The following is a 22,859-nucleotide window of genomic DNA, read 5'->3' as shown; positions in this document are numbered from 1 at the left end:
GAGGGACACATTGAAATCTCAGCATGCTCCCCGCAGCCCCCCAAATGAGCTTCTGGAGGAAGTCAAGCTAAGATATTTCTCAACCCAGTGTGCTTAAAACAGGTTTTCCCCCTCCCTACTTCCTCCTCAGCTAATGATAACACTGCCCACAGCTCTCAAGGCAGAAACTACAAGGATCGTTTTCAATTCTCTATCCTCCAAATTGTAAAGTTTACCTTTCAATTAGTTACTAATTTCTATGAAGATCTCAAAACAAAAAAACAAAAACAACAAACAAACAAACAAACAAAAAACCTCTCCCATGAATCCTTTCTTTCCTTTCAATTCTCTTAAGTGAAAACCTTCAACAGCATGGTTTGAAGGTGGTTTTTAACAGCTTCCCAAGGTTTCTATTCACTGCTTTCCTCTTTCTATCTAGTCTTCATATAACCATGTGGCTTATCCTTCTAAGACACAAACTTGACCACACACTGCTTCTTCTGCCCCAAACCCAAGAACTCATGACTGCCAAGCAAGGAAAAGTGTGTGTTCCATAGCTCTGTCATCCTATCCTCTCATACTATCTTCCTCAGACAGCCTTACTACCTACCCACTTTCTGTCTTCAAAGAGCCCACAGTTTTAGTTAATTCTGGGTTTGGCTATTCCTTGGCTTTAGAATGTGTTTCCAGCCCCATTTCATGAGATTGAGATACATGCTATCCCACTAAGAATATCCCTACCTGCTCCTCTCTCCCAATCTCAAGGGTTCCACATCTACCAGGTGTCTATCCAGAGGGCTCACCACCCACCCATATTAACAACTCCATGTATTCACATCTGCTCCAGTGCCTCTTTGTTAATAAAAATACTAAATCTACAGTGCTAGCCTACCATCCACATGTCTGCCTGCTTTGTCGTTTTCACAGCCCTCACTGGCTTTGGGCATGCTCTAAAATTCACTTATTAGCTATTGGGTGTCTTCCCTGTGAGAAGATGAGCCACACAGTTCCTAAAAACTGATAAATGTCTACAACAGCCTCTGGTACCCAATGTTCTCAGTCATTTTACAAAGGTAATAAATGGATGAATGGGTACAAATCCCTTGACTCAAGTGACAATTAGGTGTCTACAAATTGCTTGCAGAAGACATACCTCAGAAATATGGGCTCTTGTTAAAATCCTGGTTTAAATTTCTCTCTCATTAAACTAATAATATATGATAGTTTTACATTGGAACATAACATTTGTATGTACTTCTGGGGTATTATATAATAATTTAAATCAGTCTAATCTGTACTTTCATCTCTTCAAACATTTATTATTTCAATGTGTTAGGAATTTTCTTTTTCCTTTTGGGGAAAAGACTTTCATTCTATAACCCTGTTGACTTAGAACTCACTGTATAGGTCAGGCTGTCCTTGAACTTGTGGAAATCCTCCTACCTCAGCCTTCCAAATGCTGAGATTGCAGATGTGGGCCACCACACTTGGCTTGTCATGGATTTTTTAACTTAAAAAAAAGAAAAACAGCAATTTTCAAATATAAATGACGGTGGACTAGAGTCATCCTACAGTGTCACTGAGCATTAGAAAGAATCCTCCCTGTCCAAACTGTTGTGGTGCCCGTGACCCAAGTTCGCTCTATTACATTTACATCTCTTCTTAGACTCTAAGAAACAACAATGAATCACGAGGAACACAGCTGGGCTCTTCTATGAGAATGATAGCTTTGTTTTCACCAATGAGTAAGTATATTTGATAATGAAAATGATTTACATCTCTAGCCTCTAAGAATATAGTTAAAATGACATTGATTGAAGTAGTTCACTTCCCTAGTATTTCCAAACTTGTATCAATATGTAATCACTGTAAAAATATTCAAGAGCTGTTTTGCATTCTGCTTTTATAGTAGGTTTTCAAAAAATAATGTGTATTTCTCACTTAGGTGCATCTCAGAGTGGACATAGGACAGTGAAGGTTAAGAGACAATTCCCAGATTAGGGTGTAGTCCTTGTTTTTTAAAAATTGAAAAAATATGTATTTATTTATTTTTATGTGTATAGATGTTTTGTCTGCATGTGTGTCTGTGCACCATGTGCCTTCGATGGTCAGAAGAGGGCACAGGATACCCTGGGAATGTAGTTACAGACAGTTGTGAGCTGCCATGTGGGTGCTGGAACTCCAACCTGGGTCATCTGGTACTCTTAACCTCTGAGTCATCTATCTCCAAACTTTCCTTTTTTTCTTTTTCTTTTCTTTTTTTTTTTAAACAATAAATAAATCTCTATAGTTACAGCCTGAGTTCTAGTACTTTAAGTGAGTTACTTTTAAGACCAGCAATAGAAATCCTACTAATGACTCGTGAAACTGTTAACTCTCGGTCACGTGTAACCAGAACTGTAAGACTGCCTACTGTGTAGATTCCCATAGTGCCTTCTGTAGTAGGTCTGAGTTCTGGAAGACAGGCTCCTTATTCTGTTTGCATGAGAGAACATCCATCTGGGTGAGCTGCCCTGCTTCTCTGGTAACAACAATGCAAAGTTGAGAGGAAGCAGCATGAGGACTCTCTCCTGTTCTCTCAACCCCCACCCCCCAACCCCAAGGTCTGTAGGTATTCATAGCTGCTAGTTGGCTTGTTCTGTTTCTCTGATTTTTTCAGCTTTCACCCCAATATCTGGCTCCAGGTTGTTTTTATTAATAAGATCATTGAGCAATTCATGGGTACAGGGTTATGGTACAGCACCCCTGTAGATCAAGCACTTGGGAAATGGAGGTAAGGATGATCACAAGTTTGAGGTCAGCCTGGGCTCCATAGTATAAGACCCCTCCCTTCTCAATAAACCAAAGGCTAGGTTGTAGCTCCATGACAGAGGGTTTATCTAGCGTGTGTGAGGTCCTGTGCTTATTCCTGAGAGTTGCAAACAAACATACAAAAGTATCTCCTAGGAACTTGGAGAGAATGGCCTGGCTGCCTTAAGTTAAGCCATTATCCCCCTTTTTATTACTCGATTGTGAGCAACATGACTGAGTTGTGGAAGGCTATGTGTTACCAGAAGCTTAAGAAGTCAATAAACTCATGGCTTTACGCTTGGTAGTGTTGGTGATTGTGGAGGTTTGTTTTCTGGAAAAACAGTTACCTTATCAGGCATGAAGCTTAGCATGGTCCAGGGAGTCAGTGTAGTTAAGGAAACTGAGTTAGTTTAATAGGAGTGTCTGTGCCGTGTTTTAAAATGAAGCTTTGTATGTGCTTCATTTTATTGATTCTTCCCAATCTTAGAGGATGACTTGTACCTTGATTTTTCTTCATTTGCTGAGTTATGTTTGGGAAAATTGGAGTGTTTAATAAGATCTCTTTGATTCTTGCTTAATTTCTAGAACTTGATGAATATCACTATCAAATCAAATAAGACACAATGATATTACTATAGGATTTTTGGACTTTTGACCAACTTTTTTTGTTAAATAGTAAAAAATTAAAAGCCTTGAATTTTAAGGGGCAATTCTCTATGTCCCTTAGGCTGGTCTCATATTCTTGAGCTGAAGTCATCCTTCTGTCTCAGTTTTTCTGGTATATTGAAAAACCATATACCAGGCTCAAAAGCAAAAATTTCAAGTAAATTTAATTTTTTTTTGCTATAATCCTACCAAAAATGAGTCAGGAGAAGAATAGAATTAGAATTGCTTCCAAAGATATCTTCCTTAATAAATATGTGAAGGTGAAAAAGTGGCTGAGGACACTACTTGCTTTCATTTTTCTGGATAAAAATACATTTAAATATAATATTGCTGGAATCAAAGATGCACTGATGAGCTGGAATCAAAGATGCACTGATGACCGACAATGGCTTCATTTTCCATGGATATTATTTGGAGAAACTGGAGAGTTGAAGAACCAGAAATTGCTAGTGTATTTTAGCATAAGTATCTTAGAGTTTAGTATAGAGATCCTAAAGGGGGTTAGTTCTGTTCAAATACTGAGTTTTCTGTTGTTTTGATTTTTAGTGGATCAACTGTGTATCTGAAATAGATATTTTCAAATTTCACAGAACAATTGTGTAACACTAGGTATATATGGCCAATACTTAAATGTACTTTAAAACAACATCCCCCGACCCCCAGATGAGCTTTTCCTGGCAAGATGAAGAAAGAAGAAAATGGAGACAGTGGGTCATCTCTGAAACTGCAATGTGTAAGATGCATGTAGGAAGTGATAGTTGATTGACTCTCAAAAATGAATACAGGAAAGATAGTTGAGAAAAAGGAAATCCAGGCAGCACAGGGGTTGGCTGGTGTTAACAGCTCTGTGTCTCTTTCCTTCTTCCTCATCGAGGTTGAGTGCTTTCCAGACATCTCGGAGGAACCAGGCTCCGAAGTCTGCAGATCATGTGTTCCAAGCCCTTGAAACAGAGCTAACACAAGTGAGTGAACCATTTTACTTGACTTCAATTTAAATTAAAAATGAACACTTGGGGCTAGAGAGATAGCTCAGCATTTAGGAGCACTGGCTGCTCTTCCAGAGGACTCAGGTTGAGTTCCCAGCACTAATGTGGTGGCTCACAACTGTATGTAACCTCAGTTTGGAGCGATCAGACAAGCTCTTCTGGACTTTGTGGGCACCAGCTCAGAAGTGGAATACCTACATGCATGCAGACAACATACCCAAACACACACACACACACACACACACACACACACACACACACACACACTAATCAACAGAGTAGCACCTCATTTAGGTATTGGAAAACTTAAGTTGAAATCTACTGACAGGCCCAATGTACTTGACACACTTTATACTCACAATGAGACACACTCTGAGAGTATTTCTGATACTTAAGAAAAGAATGTAATGAGTGGGCTTTTTGGAGCCCACTACCTATGATGGGACACCTCATGCAGCCTGGAGGCAGAAGGAAGGGCTTGGACTTGCCTCTACTGGATGTGCCTCCCCATGGGAGGCCCTTGCCTTCTTGTAGGGGGGAATGGAGGGTGGGTTGGGGGGGTCAGGAGGATGGAAGAGGGGAATCTTTGATTGGTGTGTAAAATGAATGGAAAAATTTCTTAATTAAAAAAGAGAAAAGAATGTAAATGTCCATTGATTTCTTTTTCTTTTCTTTTCTTTTTTTTTTTTTTTTTTTGAGACAGGGTCTCACTGTGTAGCTCTGGCTTGCCAGGAACTCTCTGTGTAGAACAGGTTGTCTCTGCCTCCTGAGTGCTGGGATTAAAGGTGTGCACCACCATCTCTTAATTTACTGACATTTTTACATTGAGTAGTAGGATTGTGCTGCATTGGACATATTGTGTTAAATTAAATCTATTACTAAAGTTAATTTATTTCATCTATATCTTCATATGTTTTAATGTTAGCACTAGAAATAAGAAACTGAATATGAGCTGGGCGGTGGTGGCGCAAGCCTTTAATCCAGCACTTGGGAGGCAGAGCCAGGCAGATCTCTGTGAGTTTGAGGCCAGCCTGGTCTACAGAGGTAGTCCAGGACAGCCTCCAAAGCTACACAGAGAAACCCTGTCTCGAAAAACCAAAAAAAAAAAAAAAAGAAAGAAAGAAAGAAATGAATATGTTGCTAGTAACATTGTTCAGGTGGCACTGATCTAACAGACCAACCCAGGGCTTGCGTCCATTTACAAGTTTTTCTTTTTAAATTCCTATAGAACAAAGAACTTTGAAAAGTGTCAAGGGATTAATATACATAAATATACTTAATAAAACAAAATAGAAAATCAATACAAAAAAAGATAGACAGTGCGTGAGGAAGACACTTGAGATTATCTTCTGGCCTACACACACACACACACACACACACACACACACACACACACACACAAGAAATCAGTACAATGATGAAAAAGCCTCAGCTATCTCTTGGACTCAAAGTCACCATAATGTACACTATATAATCATTGGAACAAGGAGGAACATTTAATATATTGCAAAAGACTTAGAACTGAGCAAGACGGGAGCTGTCAGCTATTGAACGTCTTGATCTGTTGCCAAAGCAGCCGTTAAAGTTTTAAATAATTTTGAGTAAATTAATGGTGGCTAAGATACAATAAGAAGCAAATTACTAAAGGCTTACTAAACACATTAGGGAAAAAGAAAAAAAGAAAAAAAAAGAGTGAGGCCAGGCATAGGAGGCACACCCTTAATTCCAGCACTTGGAAAGCAAACGCAGGTGGGTCTCTGTGACTTCAAGGCCAACCTGGTCTACACAGCAAGTTCCAGTACAGTCAGAGATACAGAGTGAGAACCTGCCTCAAAAATTAAATAAATATAAATTAAAAAAGAAAAGAGACAAAGGCGAGATAAAATTCCATATATCAATACATTTTAAAAAATCAATTCTGCACATCAAATCCAGGACCCCAGGCATGGTTTCCAAGCCATCTTCCATCAGGCTGCATCCTTAGGCCTTGGTCTTTCAGATTATCATGCTATATAGCTCAAGCTGGTTTAACTGGTGATTTTCTCTCCTTGGTCTTCTGAGGCTGTGTTTACAGATGTGTGCTACTGCACTGGCTATACCATTATATTTAAAAATAAGTGGTATGAACACTGACACAATTTAGACCAAAGTGGGTGGAGGAAGCCAAAGAAAAGAAGTTGACTATGCTGGCTAGGCCGTGGTGGCTCATGCCTTTAATCCCAGCACTAGGGAGGCAAAGGCAGGTGGATCTCTGTGAGTTTGAGGCCAGCCTGGTCTACAAAGCAAGTTCCAGGACAGCTAGGGCTGTTACACAGAGAAACCCTGTCTCAAAAAAAAAAAAAAGAAATAAAGAAACAAAGGAAGAAAGAAAGAAAAAGAGGAAGTTAGGGAGGGAGGGAGGGAGAGAGAGAGAGAGAGAGAGAGAGAGAGAGAGAGAGAGAGAGAGAGAGAGAAAGGAAGGAAGGAAGGAAGGAAGGAAGGAAGGAAAGAAGGAAGAAAGAAAGAAAAGAAGCTGACAGAAAATACAGGAATCCTTCTACTCCAGCAAGACATCAAAAGATCCATCTCAAATCCAACCTAAGTAGAAAGCGCATTTGCATCCGGGAACTTCCTGTTTTCCTTTGGGAGTCAGCACACCCAGAGAGTTAAGAGGAAAGTAACAAAATCAGAGCATGGAGCATGTGGTAGTTTCCTCGAAATGGTGTAGAAAATGTTGGGTGTACTTCTCAGTCTCTGCTTTTCTCCTTTATCTATTCCAGAAATAGTGTAACACAGAGTTCAGTGTCTCACCCACTTCTGGTTTCTTCTGTTTGCCAACTCAACAAAAAGGTCTTTGGAAAAGAAAAGGCCTTGAATTTCTGGGGGAAACATGCTCAGAGCTCAGCTGCCCAGGAAGGACTACTGAGTGGACTCTATGAGACAAACACCCAATGCCACACAGAGATGAGTAGAGCGAGGCCGGGTCCAGCAGGATGAATCATTTTCTTAGTTCTAAAGGGATGTGTGTGTGTGTGTGTGTGTGTGTGTGTGTGTGTGTGTGTGTGCATATGTGTAAATGGTCTTGTTGAGGCAGAGGAGGCTGTCTAAGGTAAAGACAGTGAGATGGGTTGTTAGCTGGGCATCACCTATAAAAGTTGACACAAACACCTGACCTATCCAAATTGTCTATACTGCCTAAGTCATCCCCGCTTTTTTCTAGCACACCCAGACTACGGCTGTACCTCCCCGTTTGCTTTGGGTTTGCAGTCACAACTCAGTAGACACTGCATTCCCTACCTATCTCCCTTGTCTGCAAATGTCAGGGAGGAGCAGGCTGGAGCCCTAGGTGGCGGGGACTGGGCCCCAGCCGCTGACTGGCCAGGTAAGTTCCATTGGCTGTGGGGCGGCTGAGATCTATTTTCTTCTGTACATAAAGATAAGAGGCTGAGGGCCCCTTCCGAAAGCAAACACCCTTAATTTGAGCCACTGCCTCCCCATGATTCACCGGATGGAATTTACGATGGGGCTTTACCCTTTCCTGCAAGAGCAGCAAATGAATCAGTCCTAATAGGAAATATCAATCCATGCCATATGCGGTTTGAAGACCACAGGGCAAGGTTCCCTAAGAAGGCCACTGCCCTTTAATAGTGCTTTGCCTGCATGAGTGGATGAAGACCAGTTCTGATGGGTTGAAAAGTCTCTTCAGCTGGGAGCAAAACAAGTCTGTGCATGTGTCAACATCCACACTGCGCCTCTCAGCATCAAGAATCCAGACAAGACTTCACGAATGCTTTCCTGGGCAGCTGGGGTGCATTCAAAGCTGAGAAACTACCCTAATCTTTGCAAAACCAACAAAGATAAGCAACAGCTTTAGCCGGCTGAACTGAGCTGACGCTCTGCTGCACAATGCCCTTGTGACCATTATCCCAGCTCCGACCGCCGCATGGCACTGCTCGAGCATGCTGGCAATATTTAACAAGCCATCTGTCTTGTACCTGTTCCCACTGCAGAAGAGCCTTTGTGTGAACACTGTCCCCGTCCAGCAGGCCTGCTATCCACTCAACAGCAAGTGAAACCCTGGGTCCATTGTATCAGTTTCATAACTGCCCTGAATGTGGGGTGTCCTGTGGTGTAGCTTCAGTCACAGGATATCTTTGAAAGGGAGACCACCGGGACTGGTGTCTACCTGTCTGTCCTTACTGTTAGCACATGTCAAAGCCAAGGTCTTGCTCACCTTCTTTGGGAGGAATTTTGTTCAAACCTTGTAACTGTTGTTATCTTCACTCTTTCTCGGTTAGCTAATTTTAAATTGGAATTTGCTCTGTCTTTTTTCAGATATATAAAACATTTCTTGCCAAAATCCCTAATTCTCACGTTGTCAGGAGTTTACAGATTAGGTTAGCTAAGTATTTGGCTGAACCACTTGAACGTAATGTTTCTATAAATCTAAAACAATTGAATACTGGCATTTCCATGCTTCCACATATATGATCTCATGAAATTGTCCACCGTTAGAGTTTTGAAAAGATCACTAACAGTTAAAAATTTGTTTAAAAGTGTATTTTTAAGAAACTAGGTCTGAAGAGATGGCTCAATGGTCAACAACCTTTACTTCTTTTACAAAGGACTCAGATACTATCATCAGTACCCAGTACTGGTGGCTCACAACCCCCTGTAACTACAGCTCCAAGCATCCAGTTCCTTCTGGCCTTGACAGGCACCTGTGCTCACCTGCCCACGCTCACACACAGAAACACACATCATACACATAACCACAGAAAAATCAACCTTCAAAACAATAAAACAACATTCTCATAATCTATTTCTCTTTTTATGCTGTCCTGTCTGCTCTGCTTTGATGATGCCCCTTGTATACCCCAGCTTCCATTTTGAGATGGGATGAGACCGTGGCTCTCTCAGACACACCTTCACAATGTTATCTGCAGGCATCAACTCGACCATCAGAGCCATGCTGGAAGTGGACCTTCAATCCCTGACCTCAGGTACCAGAGGAGGACGGACAACACAGTTGCCGCCTGCTGTGGCCTCCCCGGGACTGACTCCCAGAACAAGACTTTCTTATCTATCAAGGAAACTAGGTTTGACCATAGGCAAACATCAGGTAGACTCAGTGACGTGGGAGTAGTTGAAAACATTTCAGCTCAGTGCTTGCAGGTCATTCCCAAAGATGTACCTACTGCCATTCCTCCAGGTGGTAGCCTAGCATGAGGGCCTGTCTTCACTTGACCTACACCATGGTCGTGTTCTATTTATTTATTTATTTATTTATTTATTTATTTATTTATTTATTTTTGGTTTTTCGAGACAGGGTTTCTCTGTGTAGCTTTGCGCCTTTTCCTGGAACTCACTTGGTAGCCCAGGCTGGCCTCGAACTCACAGAGATCCGCCTGGCTCTGCCTCCCGAGTGCTGGGATTAAAGGCGTGCGCCACCAACGCCCGGCTCATGGTCGTGTTCTAAACACAGTTCTGGTTAAGAGCAGACGGAATGAATGGAAAGCATGCCTTAATAGATACCCAGGTGTCTTTCTAGGGATTTGGAAAATAATCATCTTTTAGAGAAAAGCAGCCTGACACAAGCTTAGTTCAAATTGTGTATGAAGGAAAGAATTTAAACAAAGCAAGAGATAGGGAAACCTCTTCAGATTCCCCTATTCAGAGTCTCCAGGCAAAAGGAAGTTGTTACTACGGAAATATACTAGCAGACTGAGGGTCACTATCAGGAATGCCAGGGAAGTGAAATTCCTTCATGTTTCCTACCATTTTTTAATTTTTTCTTTATTTTTTATTTTTTTAAATTTTTCGAGACAGGGTTTCTCTATGTAACAATTCTGTCTGTCCTGGAACTTGCTGGCCTCGAACTCACAGAGATTCATCTGCCTCTGCCTCCAAAATGCTGGGATTAAAGGCATAGGCCACCACTGCCCGGCTTTTCCTACCATTCTTTAATACTAATTTTAGTATGAAGTATATGTTTTTTAAGGCAATGGAATGTTAAATACATATTGTGTCTATTCATTTTGTGTGTGTGTGTGTGTGCTTTTCATGATTACATCCATCTGTTGGTGATTGGGTTGTTTCCACCATTCGGCTACAGTGAACAGTGCCCAGCAGTAGAACTGCAGAAACAGTGACAATCCTTCATTACAACCTTTGAAGAATTGCCCAGTGGCTCCCTCCATAGCTGTGGTACCATTTGCTTTCTCTCTAGCAGGGTTCATGCATTCTAACTTCTCTACATTCTTGCTAACACCTTACTTTCAAAACCACTCCGGGCTACCACAGAGGAAGTGAAGTGGTACCATGCTGTGGTTTTGATTTGCATGTTTCTGGAGTCATCATTGTCTGCACAAAACCTTTGCAGGGAACTTCAAACCCAGGACACATTGTGGCCTCCGGTACTGTCAGGAATGACCTGATAGCTCTTGGGCAGGCCCTCCTGGTATCTCTTAAAAACCTCCATATGGCTGAGAGTGTTGGTGCCCAAGAGGGCCATTGCTATAACCACTGTCCCCTCCCCCTCCTCTTCTTCCTTTTTATCTTCTCCTTTTCTTCTCTTTTCTCTCTTCCTCCTCCCTTTTCTGCCCACCCTCTTCTTTTTGAGACAGAGTATCATCATATGCAGCCTGGACTGGCCTCAAGCTCACCACCCTCCTCCTGACTCAGCCTCTCAAATGTTAGGAGTACAGGCCTGTGCCACTACACCTGATTTCATAATAATTTAGATAGGGTTATAAATTCTAACACAGCCTTCAAAATTAACACTAAAATCATTTATTGTCCATGAGAAAATGAAAATTCTCACATGACATAGAAAAAACAGTGCAGCCAATAGCACAGACTTGAAAATGATAGAGTACCACCAGGCCTGGCCTGGATTTATTTCTAAGGGACTTACTGCCATTGGTGAGGACAGGCTAGGGTGACTGATGAGCACCCTACATTGAAGGGAACAGATAGAAGAATCTCCAGGAAGCTAGTGACTTAGGAACTGGATTCCAAACAACAGGAATAATTGGGCTATCCCTATAGTCACAAGGAAGACTACAGTTCAAGGCAGAAGACTTCCATGGTGGGCTGCAGTCTTGAAGCCTAAACCGGACTAGAGCATCCAAATGTGTTCTGAAAACACCAGCAAAGGATTCTTCTGAGGCCCAGAGCTGGCAGGAAGGTGTTGAGCCAAGTGTGCTCTTGAATGCAATACAGGGTGTAGATGGGAAATGGGTCAGACAGGGAGCTACAGACAAGCAAACCCCCGACCCCCTCACCCCATGAAACAGACCTGAGAATCATCCCTGCTTCTGAGCCTGGAGCCCTTTGTCCTGTGTTGGGTTTCTCTGCAGGTTCTAGTTAGAGCCACCTGGAGTAATCTCAGTTTCCAGGAGCCCCTGTGTGTGTTACCCAAGCATCATCAGTATCTAGAAGTTGCCTAGATGATTCAAATTGGCAGCTGAATGATGGGGAAAGAAGAATCTGAGGTTGAAAATAATAGGTTTAGGAAGAAGAAGTTACTAGATCATTGTTTAAAAGAGAAACCTGGATGTACACAGAAATTTGGAGGAATTGAAGGTAGTGATGGGAGAAGACACCACTTGTTGCCTTGTGGCCTTCTGGCAGCTACAGATGCCGCAGCCTGTGCCTTCTGTGGGGATCTATTGCCTAGGAAGGGTGACGGCTGACAGTCAGGCTGGGTCATGCTGCCAAGGACAGGGAGGTGATATGTCTTGTGTCCTCTGCATTGTGGCAGACCCAGCAAAGGCTGCACTCAATAAATGTTTGTAGGGCGAGTGAATGGAAGCAGGAAGGCATGAATTCATGAAAAGCAGCCCACGACACGGTCCCTGCCCTCTAGGAACGTACAAAGGGGCAGCTGAATAGACATTACAATGACAATAATCGGATGGCAGTAATAGTTCCCGCATGGGTGGGTCTGTGTGTCTATGCACGCAGCCCTGCAGCCCGGGAAACCAAGGAAGGGCTTTTGAAAACTCTGTTTGGTAGCTATGGCCTCTCTTATCTTTATTAATGTCCTGCAAAGCACTGTCACCCTGCCCCCTTCTTGACAGAGCAGGTAAACAGGAACATTGCAAAAGCTTCCAGTTGCCAGAGATACCCAAGTTCACCTGGCAGTCACAGAAAGGTGAGCAGAGCTGAGGACCTGGCCTCTTGGATGGGGAGTCAGTCTGTTGACTTTGCTTGGTTGACAAAGTTCCCCGAGATCTCTAGCCTCCAGATAGACAAAGTTGATCAAGTCAGAGCTCATTGTCAATCAGCGCTTACTGTTCATAAAAGTTTAAGAGGATACAGAACACCCACAGGCCATAAGGGAACTGGAGATTCCCTCTTTGGTCTTCAATCGTCTATCCAGCCTGACCTTCAATAACCCATACAACTTTGCTGGATTGCAAAAGCAAGCAGCAGGCCGCCTTCTGTTTCTGTGGCCTAATGGCTATCCACATCAGCAAAAATGCAATTAATGACTTCAGAAACATCCAGGCTGAGGGACACTTGTAATGGCTGGGTCTCAAAGATTATGGGTTTTGATTTTTTTTTTTTCGGGAGTGCTGAGAAGAAGTTCACGTTTCCAGTGAGCCATCTTGTGGATGTGGCCACCATCTAAAGGTGAACTCTCCCATGCCTTGTGTGCTGCACTCACCACATACTCAGTCTACAGGTGACTTCACATATTTTTGTCACAACTGCAGTTTGAGATTTGAGACCTGGGCTGGAGAGATGGCTCAGAGGTTAAGAGCACTGGCTGTTCTTCCAGAGGTCCTGAGTTCAATTCTCAGCAACCACATGATGGTTTATAACCATCTGTAATGAAATCTGGTGCCCTCTTCTGGCCTGCAAGGATGCAGGCAGAACACTGTATGCATAATAAATAAATAAATATTAAAAAAAAAAAGAGATTTGGGACTTGTTACACATACACAGAGCTTCAATCATTCTGACACTGTGTAAATTCATCTCCTCACCTGGTCACTCTCAGACACCCTTTTCCTTTCCTTTTCCCTCATGCCCCACAACTATTGTATGGATTAAAATGTTTGGGGATGACCTTAGATCACTGGTAGGTGGATGATGAAACAGTGGTACACGTATTGACCCCTGACTCCCAGTCAGCACTGGTGGCTCGGAGCCCAAGGGGCAGTTGAGACCTGGTGGTGGAGCCCAGCCTCAGCCAGCCTGGTCTCAGTCAGCCTGGCTCCGGACAGACCAGCCCCGGCCTGGCCAAGAGCTTGAATCTCATTTGACCTTTGCAGTGCTCTTAATGTACAGCAGGCTCTATGTCCTTATACTGAAGAAGTGAAAGGCCACAGGAAGAGATTTACTCCTTTTACCAATGAGATTTTTTTCCTCCTGTGGCCTTCCACAGTTTTTTGTTTGTTTGTTTGTTTTTGTTCTCTTTTCTAAATGGCTCTGTTTTTAAATGAATTATTATGCAGAGACATCCATATTTAAACCCAAGGAGATATTTCATAAGCTTAGTGACTAGTTAGCATCCATCTGTTAGCCTAAAATTATAACTCGACTTATCATAAAGTCAAAGAAAACAAAACATCATTTTCAGGTTCACATCTGAGTGCAGCTCATAAAAGAAGCATATTCGGAGGTGTTTATGTTATGAAAAATCTAGTTACATCAACTTCAGCACACAGTTCAAAAGAATCTACAGGCTGCACAATCTGGGTAAAATTTTGATCCATTTGAGGGCTGGAGAGATGGCTCAGCAATTAAGAGTGCACAATATTCTACCAGAGGAGGTGAGTTTGATTCCCAGATCTGAAATCAAGGGGCTCACAACTACCTGTAACTCCAGTTCGAGAGGGTCTAATGCCTAATGCCTCAGGCCACTGAGGGCACCCACTCACATGGCATACACTCACATAGACACATACGCATGATTAAAAACAAATCTTAAAGACTTCAGTCATAGAAGTGAACATCTGTGAAGAACACTGGGTTCAGAAATTCTGCCTGCAATCTTGATGTCCTTCACGGAGTCCAGAAAAGGGCAGTGAAGCTGTGTTCTGAGCTTGGCTTCTGAATGTTAACCCGGTGGAGTTCCCTGAGTGTCTCAATGTAATAGGCTATGTAGTTTATAATTACAGTCTCAAAATCATTCCAGAATAAATAAAATTATTTATTTAGCCCTCTCTTGCAAAACCCAAAGGGCTATAGCTCAGTGTATACCACAATGGTAGGACACTTGCCTGTAGTGGGTAGCCATTCCAGATTTGATCTGAAAGTTCCAACCCCCATTGAGGCTTCGGTAACTGTCACGCCTGCAAAGTGGGGCCAAGAGAGGGCCCTGAAGACCCGAGATCCAGATGTGCCGCCTTCTCTTGTTTCCTGGACCCTGGACGCTAGAGGTCAACCGAGCAGAGTTCTCCAGAGAACACCGCCGGACTGCGCTACATCTTCCCCAGACCCTGCGACCTACCTATCCCTTCATTTGTAAGTTATGCCACTAAATAAACCTCCCTTTTAACTACATGGAGTGGCCTTAATAGTTTCACCAATACTTGCCTAACATATATGATGTCCTAGTTTTTAATCTTTGGCACCCCCTAAAACTAAGCAAATGCCTTATATTCCTTAAAATGCTGTGACAATGAAAAATCATCTGAAGGCCATTAAACCCTTGAGCTGTCTTAGATAGCAAGTACTTGGATGACATAGAAAACTATTTTATTTGAAAAGTTTGAAATAGTCTGTCTTCACATTAAATTTAAAGTGTGAAGAAGACAATGCTGCCTTTTTAATTTTAACTTATAACATTAAACAAAATTATGAGTATATGTGAGTCAGAGTGTGGATTTATGTACATGGGTGCAGTGACCACGGAGGCCAGAAAAGGGCACTGGATCCGTTTTAGCTGGAGTTAAGGGCACTTGTGAGTTACCCCATGAGGGTGCTGGGAATCAAACTCAGGTCTGCTGGAAGTACATGCTCTTGACCTTTAAAATTTCTTTCTTCAGGATCACATAATACTGTGTAGCTGGGTGAGCTATTTCTGATGAGATCCCCTAGACTGCCAAGTTGGCGCAGAACCAACTCCATCACCCACCTTTTGCTCAACACTCTGGCTTCTTTGGAGTTATCAAAAAAAAAAAAGAGAGAGAGAGATTTCCTTTCTTCTTTCCTTTTTTCTTTCCTATTTTCCTATTAAATGAAAAAATCATTTACTTTAGGAACCATATCTGAGAACATTATAAGAAAAGAACTCTAAATCACACCTTCTCTCTTGTGCGTAATCCACACAAACAACTGAAAATAAAGATATATTTTATGAGATTTTTTCTTTTATTGTTTTCATACAATATATTTTGGTTATAGTTCCCCCTCCCCCTACTACTCCAAGTTCCTCCCTACTTCCTCTCCCATCTGGATCTACAGCCTTTTAAAAATTATATTTCATTATTCCTTAGTTGCAGGTTCTTTTTCTAGTGAGAGACAGAGAGGAAACTTTCAGTCACTTAAAGGATGCCCCAGGGGGATGCCTAGCCCTAGGGCAACATCGCAGCACTTTATTTTAGTTCTTTTTGACAAAGCACTCCTGTGAGTGGAATGGAGAGAGAGATAGTTAGAGACATATTGGAGCTAGAGAGACTGATACTGTTCTCCATTTGGGCTGACTGGGCCCTGTGTGCTGAGGGCAGAGACCGCGCATGAGCTCTGCTGCCGGTGTGACTCCAGTCTCCATCTGTTCCCCTGAGCCTTGCAACGGATGGGAGCCAGTGATACCTGAAGCTCCAGCCATTTTCTCCGCGCTGGAGGTGAAATGGAAGAACTCTGGATACCCAAGCTGTGACACAGGCACAGCGTCATCACTCCCGGACTCTTGGGGTGCCTTTTCAGGCTCCTTCTTTTACCACGGTTACTGTAGCATTCACAAATGGTAGCTCTACTGGATTCAGAAAGATAATTCCTGGAGACGCCCCAGGAAAAAAATCACAAGTACACCCCACACCAAGTGTCACCTCAGCAGATGGACTGAGTTCCCTCATGAGTGGGGGACAGAAAGTTTCTCTGCCTCGGTTTCCTGAGTAGGAAAGAGGAGTCTCACTTGCCCCTCCCCCACCCCATAGCAAAGGAAAAGAATGATTTCTTTGTTCTGGGGCAAACTTTAAAAAAAAAAAAAAAAAAAAAAAAAAAAAAACAACCCTTGCTGGGCCTGCCTGCCCCCTATAAAAAACCTTATCTTCACTGATGGTAGGAGACATTTTATTTCCTTCCTGTTTGCTGATCCTTGCTCCTCAAGGCCCCTCAGTCAAGGCCCTTCCCAGTGTACCAGGTAACATCACCATCATCAGGAGCGTTGGAGCCCATCTGTCACCTGACACACTGTCTTTATAGCCACAACAGGTTGTTATGCTGGCTACCAGACCTGGGCAGGGCTTCTAGAAAGTAGACAGACCCACCTCTCGGCACATCAGCCTGCTTCCTCACATCCCAGGGAAGGAGTGTGGACGACTCGGTTTTGTGGCCTCTATGTCTTCCTTTTTTTTGATCCCTTCTGAGGCCCAGATCATTTCAAGTAGACTTACGGTTACTATTGATGATGGCATCTCTGGACACTTGTGGGTACCTCAGCGGATGTCAGAATTTGTTACTTCAGCCATGAGCTCTGCTTTATCATGGTTCCTGAAACTTTAAAAACAGTTTCAGAAAACAGTGCACTATCTCTGCTGGCCTCGTGAAAGGAATCTTGCACTAAAACAATAAGAACAATAACAACAACAAAAAACTTTGATGACAACTCAGAGTGTGTCTTCTTTTATGCGAATACACAGCGGAATAAAATTTTCCTTTGTGCCATGGTCTCCCTGATGACTTTTACTTCTTCCCCATTTCGGATCCTGGGAAGCCTAAGGTTGCCTTTAGGCTGTCACCCTGCAGGCCTGGCTGTGGTGAGTGGGACAGAGTGGACCTATTACCCTGGCCAGAGTGCTGGGAAGTGAAGTTGGGAGGGAAGGGGACAATCTGAGGAGTTTTACTGGCTGGTCAGAGAAGAAATACAACATTCTAGAGAAGAAGGGCTGTGGTGGAGGTGCTTGGAGGAAGATCAACAGGAACCTGCTGCCATTTGGTCTCCAGAGCCACACGTCTGGTTTCTGGAGAAACCCTAGAGTGAGCTGGTCATAGAGCAGAGATATGTGAGGGCAAGCGGAGCCCCACCAGGCACTTCTGCACCTGTCCTTCCTTGTGGCTACCCAACAGCATTCAGAATCAATGGTTTCCACTTTGCTACTGTAGTGCAAACTCCTTCCAGCTCCCCTTCTGGCCAGCTGGAACCCAGAGTCACCCAGGGAACAGGATTTGGAATCATTTCCTTTGAGGCACACCATGATGACAAGGTGCGGACCAACATAGATGTGTTCAATTTCTGAGTGCGAGGGACAGAGAGGGAGACAGGCCAGAAGGACTGCCAGAAGGGTGTGGAGAAGCACACACACAGGACTTGTGATCCCTGCAGGCATGGCACCTGTAAACAAGACCAGACCAGGTGTGCCACACATGACCCTGTAGTATTTTGGCCCACATCTTCAATGAAGGAAGGGCATCTGCCCTAAGTAAGAGGGGAGGTGCACCTCAGACAACCCCCACACAGCCGTGCCCCAAGGATGGCAGTTCAGGGATGGAGAAAAGGGCTTGTGGTGCAGAGGGGAAACAGTGGCTCAGTTGTCCAGTATATGGTTTCTCACCAGCGTCTGTGAACCTGATGGCCTCCTGAGTTCCTCCTTCTGGAACATTCCCTGACTGGGTACCATGTGCCCTGTGACTCATTTGTTCCCAAAGCAAATATTTTCAAACTAAGCCTTTGAGCTCCTGTGAACAGGAAAGATCTGAGAGAGCTAAGACAAAGATATTAAATGGACATCACCTAGGCCAGAGGGGATGGCTTAAGTGTCTAAGAACTTCTTTTTCTCTTTTGGTGTGAGCAAGACCTCTTGGGTGTCAGAATTTCTATTTGGAGGGAAAAACCAGAGGCTCCCTTTTGAAGGGTTACCAGAGCTTTCTGGGTTATTGTGGTACCAAGAAGGTACCTTCAAACCTACTTCTGGGGTACCATCCTAAGGGAGGAGTTGGGGCCAGAAAAATAGAGTGGGGCATCACATTTGAGGTCAGTTGCAGATGCAAGCTGGTACTGAAGGGGAAGTGTGTTTCTTGGAAGCCTGGCAGACAGCTGTTTGGCATCCTTGAAGGACATATTAGAAAAGGCATGGAGCGGGGGCAGGCTTTATCTACAAAAATAGCACTGCAGAACATCTGCTGGGCACCCGGAGGACTCCTCGTCCCTGGCAGAGGAGATGTGTAAACAAGACTGAAGCAGGTGTGGCCGAGTGGCCACTGCTGAGTGAGCCTGGTCCCTACTCACACTACCCCATGATGAAAGAGGACAAAGAAGCCATATGGGTAAGACAGCTTCTGCCACCAAGTCAGTGAGGTGCCTCTCTGATCACCCAGGCATAGAACAGCGCCTTCTCTCTAGAGAGGAACAGGGTTCTGGATGCACTTGGAACTTCCTGCAGCTGAAGGAACAGGGTGGCAAGGAAAGCAGCTGGGGGTGGGGTGGGGCTCTGCTGGCAGGCAGGTGTCTCTTGCACATCCACTTAGCAATTCATTACCAAGCTCCATCTGCTTGGACAACCATTATTCACGCCAGTGAGTCTGAGGCTGTATTGCCACTCTATCTGGGGAACTCTCTGGTGAGAGGCACTTCCTCTGGTCCCTGCCTGGGACACTGTCCCCTGGGGAAAGGATGCTCTCTCTTCTGTAGAGCACGGAACAATCGCAGCACAGGCTTTCATTTCCAGATCATAGTCTTCTTGGTGTCTTCATTTCGATGAATCATCACAGCACCCCTATCCACAGTCAGTACCACATTGGCTGACACTCAAAAAAGCATGGACTGCTAGTGTGAGAAGGAGTGGGGAGTGATCATCTGAGTTGTTAGACTGCCATGCAATTTGCGTGGTGGCAGGTATCATCCATGAGTCTCAGTTTTCTTGGGTGGTGACCAAGTTTTTGAGCATTAAGAATTGAATGGGAGCTGGGGAGCTGGCTCAGTTGATAAAACGCTTGCTGTGAAAGGGTGAGAATCTGAGTTTAGTTCCTCAGAACCCACATCAAAAAAAAAAAAAAAAGATGCAATGGTGTGCAATTGTAATACCAGTGCTGGAGAGGCAGAAACAGGCAGATCTCTAGGCTCACTGCTCAGCCTAGGGATCTAGTGTGATCAGTAATTATAGGTTCAGTGGGAGACCCTGTCCCCAAAAGCAAGATAGAATGTGATTGAGGAACACAACTGACACTGACTTTTGGCTTCCTTAGCACAGCCACACACATGCACACCAGCGTATGTAATGTGAGCACACACACACACACACACACACACACACACACACACACACATACGCATACACACTTGGATGCATGGAGCTCTGTTGATAGTATGCTTGCCTAGCATCTAGGAGTCCTTGGCTTCCAACCCCAGCACCACATAAAACAAGCATGTGGCTCACACCTGTCATCCTAAGAAGGGAGGAGATGGAGGCAGGAGGATCTGGATCTGGAGCTCTAAGTCATCTTCAGCTACAAAGTGGGTTTGAGACCAGTGCAGGCAACGTGAGAAAACAAATTAAATGCAGTTTCTTTTTTTTTTTTCCCCGAGACAGGGTTTCTCTGTTCAGCTTTGCACTTTTCCTGAAACTCACTTGGTAGCCCAGGCTGGCCTTGAACTCACAGAGATCCGCCTGGCTCTGCCTCCCGAGTGCTGGGATTAAAGACGTGCGCCACCACTGCCCGGCTAAATGCAGTTTCTAAAGTTATACCTGGCACCAGTAAGGTGTCAAATGGTACAGCTGAGTGTTTGCTTTACCCATCCTGTAGTATTCCAAGGACATCGAGAGCATAATCTACCTTCCTGGACCTCTCTCCTCATGTACATCCAAGTTTAATGATCTTATGCTTCAGTCACTGCAATGGGCCAGCGCCGTCAGAAGTCTCCCGCAGCATCTCTGACAAACCATCTGCCAGAACCACTTCTGTGAGGCAGCAGGACACATTCCTCTGCCCCTCACATCACTCTGCTTTCACATTAAGACCATTTAAAGAGGTCAGTCTTCAGAAAGAGCTGGTTCATTGGTTGGTCATTTGGAACAATGAAGCTATTCTACTGCTTGTCCTAAAACATGGTGTGTGCCCTTGCTCCATGAAGACTTCCCATCCACTAGAGGAGAGAGATGAGGGCTGTGCATGTGCTGAGGCTGTGGAAAACCTCTTGGTTCCTGTGGACTCTAATATGAACAAAGGGGGTGGAACAACTTACCCCACCTGAAATAGGCACTCAGCTTGCCTCTGGTACAAGCCAAACAGCCCCATTTTGTGAAATTCCCTGGATGTTCTCGGCTTGCAGACTTGAAAGTCTCTAAATACCCAGTTCAGCAGAAAAGAACTCACTCAGACCAGGCTGTGAGCTTCAAGGGGGAGGGCTGTTTGCATCAGAAGGGTAAATTTATTTTTAATGCTCCCCCCAGCTTTATATTATGAAAAACTTTGAACACTAAGTTGGATAAAGGGCTGGAGAGATGGCTCAGTGGTTAAGAGCACTTGCTGCTCTTGCAGAGAGGACCTCGGTGTTTGATTCCTAGAACCTACTTGGCAGCTCACAACTGTCTATAACTTCACTTCCAAGGGGATTTGACATTCTCTTCTGGTCTCTATAGGCGCTGAACATCTGTGGTGTGGAATAATGTTTTAAGCTTATCCTAAGGGTCCTAAATGGTTGAAAAATCCCTCAAGAGATGGAAAGATTGTAAGAGCCAGAGGGAATATATGACTTCAAGAAACAGTTCTTCCAGACACAACAGGACTGATGCCCATACGAACTTACAGAGACCTGTACAGATCTCAGCCAGATGTGCTACCAACACTGAGATTGGAAGTGGATGCAGGCTCCTACTTCCTACTAAGAAGTTCTCTCCAATTGATGCTCACCTGCAAAGGAAAACTTAGTTTTCTCCAATTGAGTCTCACTGGGTATAGTAACCACACTTCGAGGTAGGCCACATGCCTAGGAGGAATTGGCTAATAAATTCAATGGTATTTATTTTTGTATTGTTTGTGTATTTTATATATTTTGGTTTCCATTTTTGTGTTCTTGTGAGGTTTATTTCATGTGTTTCTATATTCTTTTTGAGAGAAAGAAAGAGTGTGGAGTTGGGTGGGAATGATTTTGGAAGGAGCTGGGGGAGGAGAAAATAATGTTCAGAATAATAGTATGAAAAAAATTTTTCAGTTAAAAAAAGAAAAACATCCTTCACATTTATCACGCACAATCCCAATGTGCAATGAGGCTATCCACAATGTGTGTCTTTTATGTGAAACATCACCCAAAGGGAGGTAAAGAACTACCAGGAGATGAAATTAATGTCTCACAGAAAATAGATCACTTTTATGGAATATAATCATTATTGCAAAGGCATAAGAGCATATTGCTTTGTGCAAAAACAAAAACAAAATAAACGCAACAACAATAACAAAAAACCAAGAAAAGTGGAATCTTACTTTTCAGATTTATTTTTCCCCAGTAAGTATAGGAAATGCAAAGGTTTTTTTGATAGTCTGTGCAAAATCATAATTGGAAATCAGAAGCTACAAGGCCTCATTCTATCTTGGTCTGTGCCAAAGGTGACAGACAAGCAAGTCTATTACGTTGGACACTGGGTAGAAGCTCAGCATTTATGCATCTGCCGAAGAATACTACCTGGCCCAAGTCATGTGCCTTTCCAGGCATAACTCCAGTACCCGAGTAACACTGAAGAAGGGAAACATGGGAACCTTCCTAGCTCAAGCACTTCCCACTGGGTCAGCTAAGACTCTGGGCAGGATGCACTCCATCCTTCCTTCCTAGCATACATCCTGCTGGTTTCCATCATGGTGCCTGCCACATTTGCAGCTGACAGCTCTCCCTCTAACAACTCCCTGGGATGGGTCACCCTGGAAAGGAGCACCCTGCTTTCTGTCTGTCTTTGAAGTAGTGTTACTTTCCTGTCAGGCTGGATAATTGCAGCTCATTGGAACTTAAGAAGCAAGAAGAGCCACAGGGACACTGTGTAGATGGACAGACACCTGTCTGGTGCCCAGGGGTGGCATGTGTGTGTCTGGAAAGGCCTGAACAGAAGGCAGAAATCTTATCTTTCCGTATAGTGACTTGGGCCCCACTTGGAGGCACAGTGGTTGGTTAGACTCAGAGCTTCCACCTCACTATGCTGTACTTTATGCCACTCCATTGTGGTAGTTTTCTGCTTCACACTTTTTAATACTTTTACTAATTATCTGAGAATTTATTACAATGTATTTTGACCATTACTCACCCCCTATCAACTCTGTACCTAACTCTTCCCAAGTCCACCCTAAGTCTCTCTCTGC

General features: G+C 43.7%; 1 long non-coding RNA gene across 1 annotated transcript; it reads left to right on the top strand.

The window, feature by feature from the left end:
* The first annotated feature begins 3,822 nt into the window (after positions 1–3,822).
* LOC131908598 (uncharacterized) lies at positions 3,823–9,651 on the top strand. The gene is made up of 3 exons (XR_009378635.1): positions 3,823–4,397; positions 7,621–7,782; positions 9,347–9,651. It is a non-coding gene; the product is annotated as an uncharacterized LOC131908598 (long non-coding RNA).
* Positions 9,652–22,859: the final 13,208 nt, after the last annotated feature.

This window comes from Peromyscus eremicus, chromosome 4 (assembly GCF_949786415.1).
Source record: "Peromyscus eremicus chromosome 4, PerEre_H2_v1, whole genome shotgun sequence".
In the NCBI taxonomy this organism is placed as follows: Eukaryota; Metazoa; Chordata; class Mammalia; order Rodentia; family Cricetidae; genus Peromyscus; species Peromyscus eremicus.
Note: the sequence above shows the minus strand (reverse complement) of the source record. Positions and strands in the feature narration are given on the sequence as shown.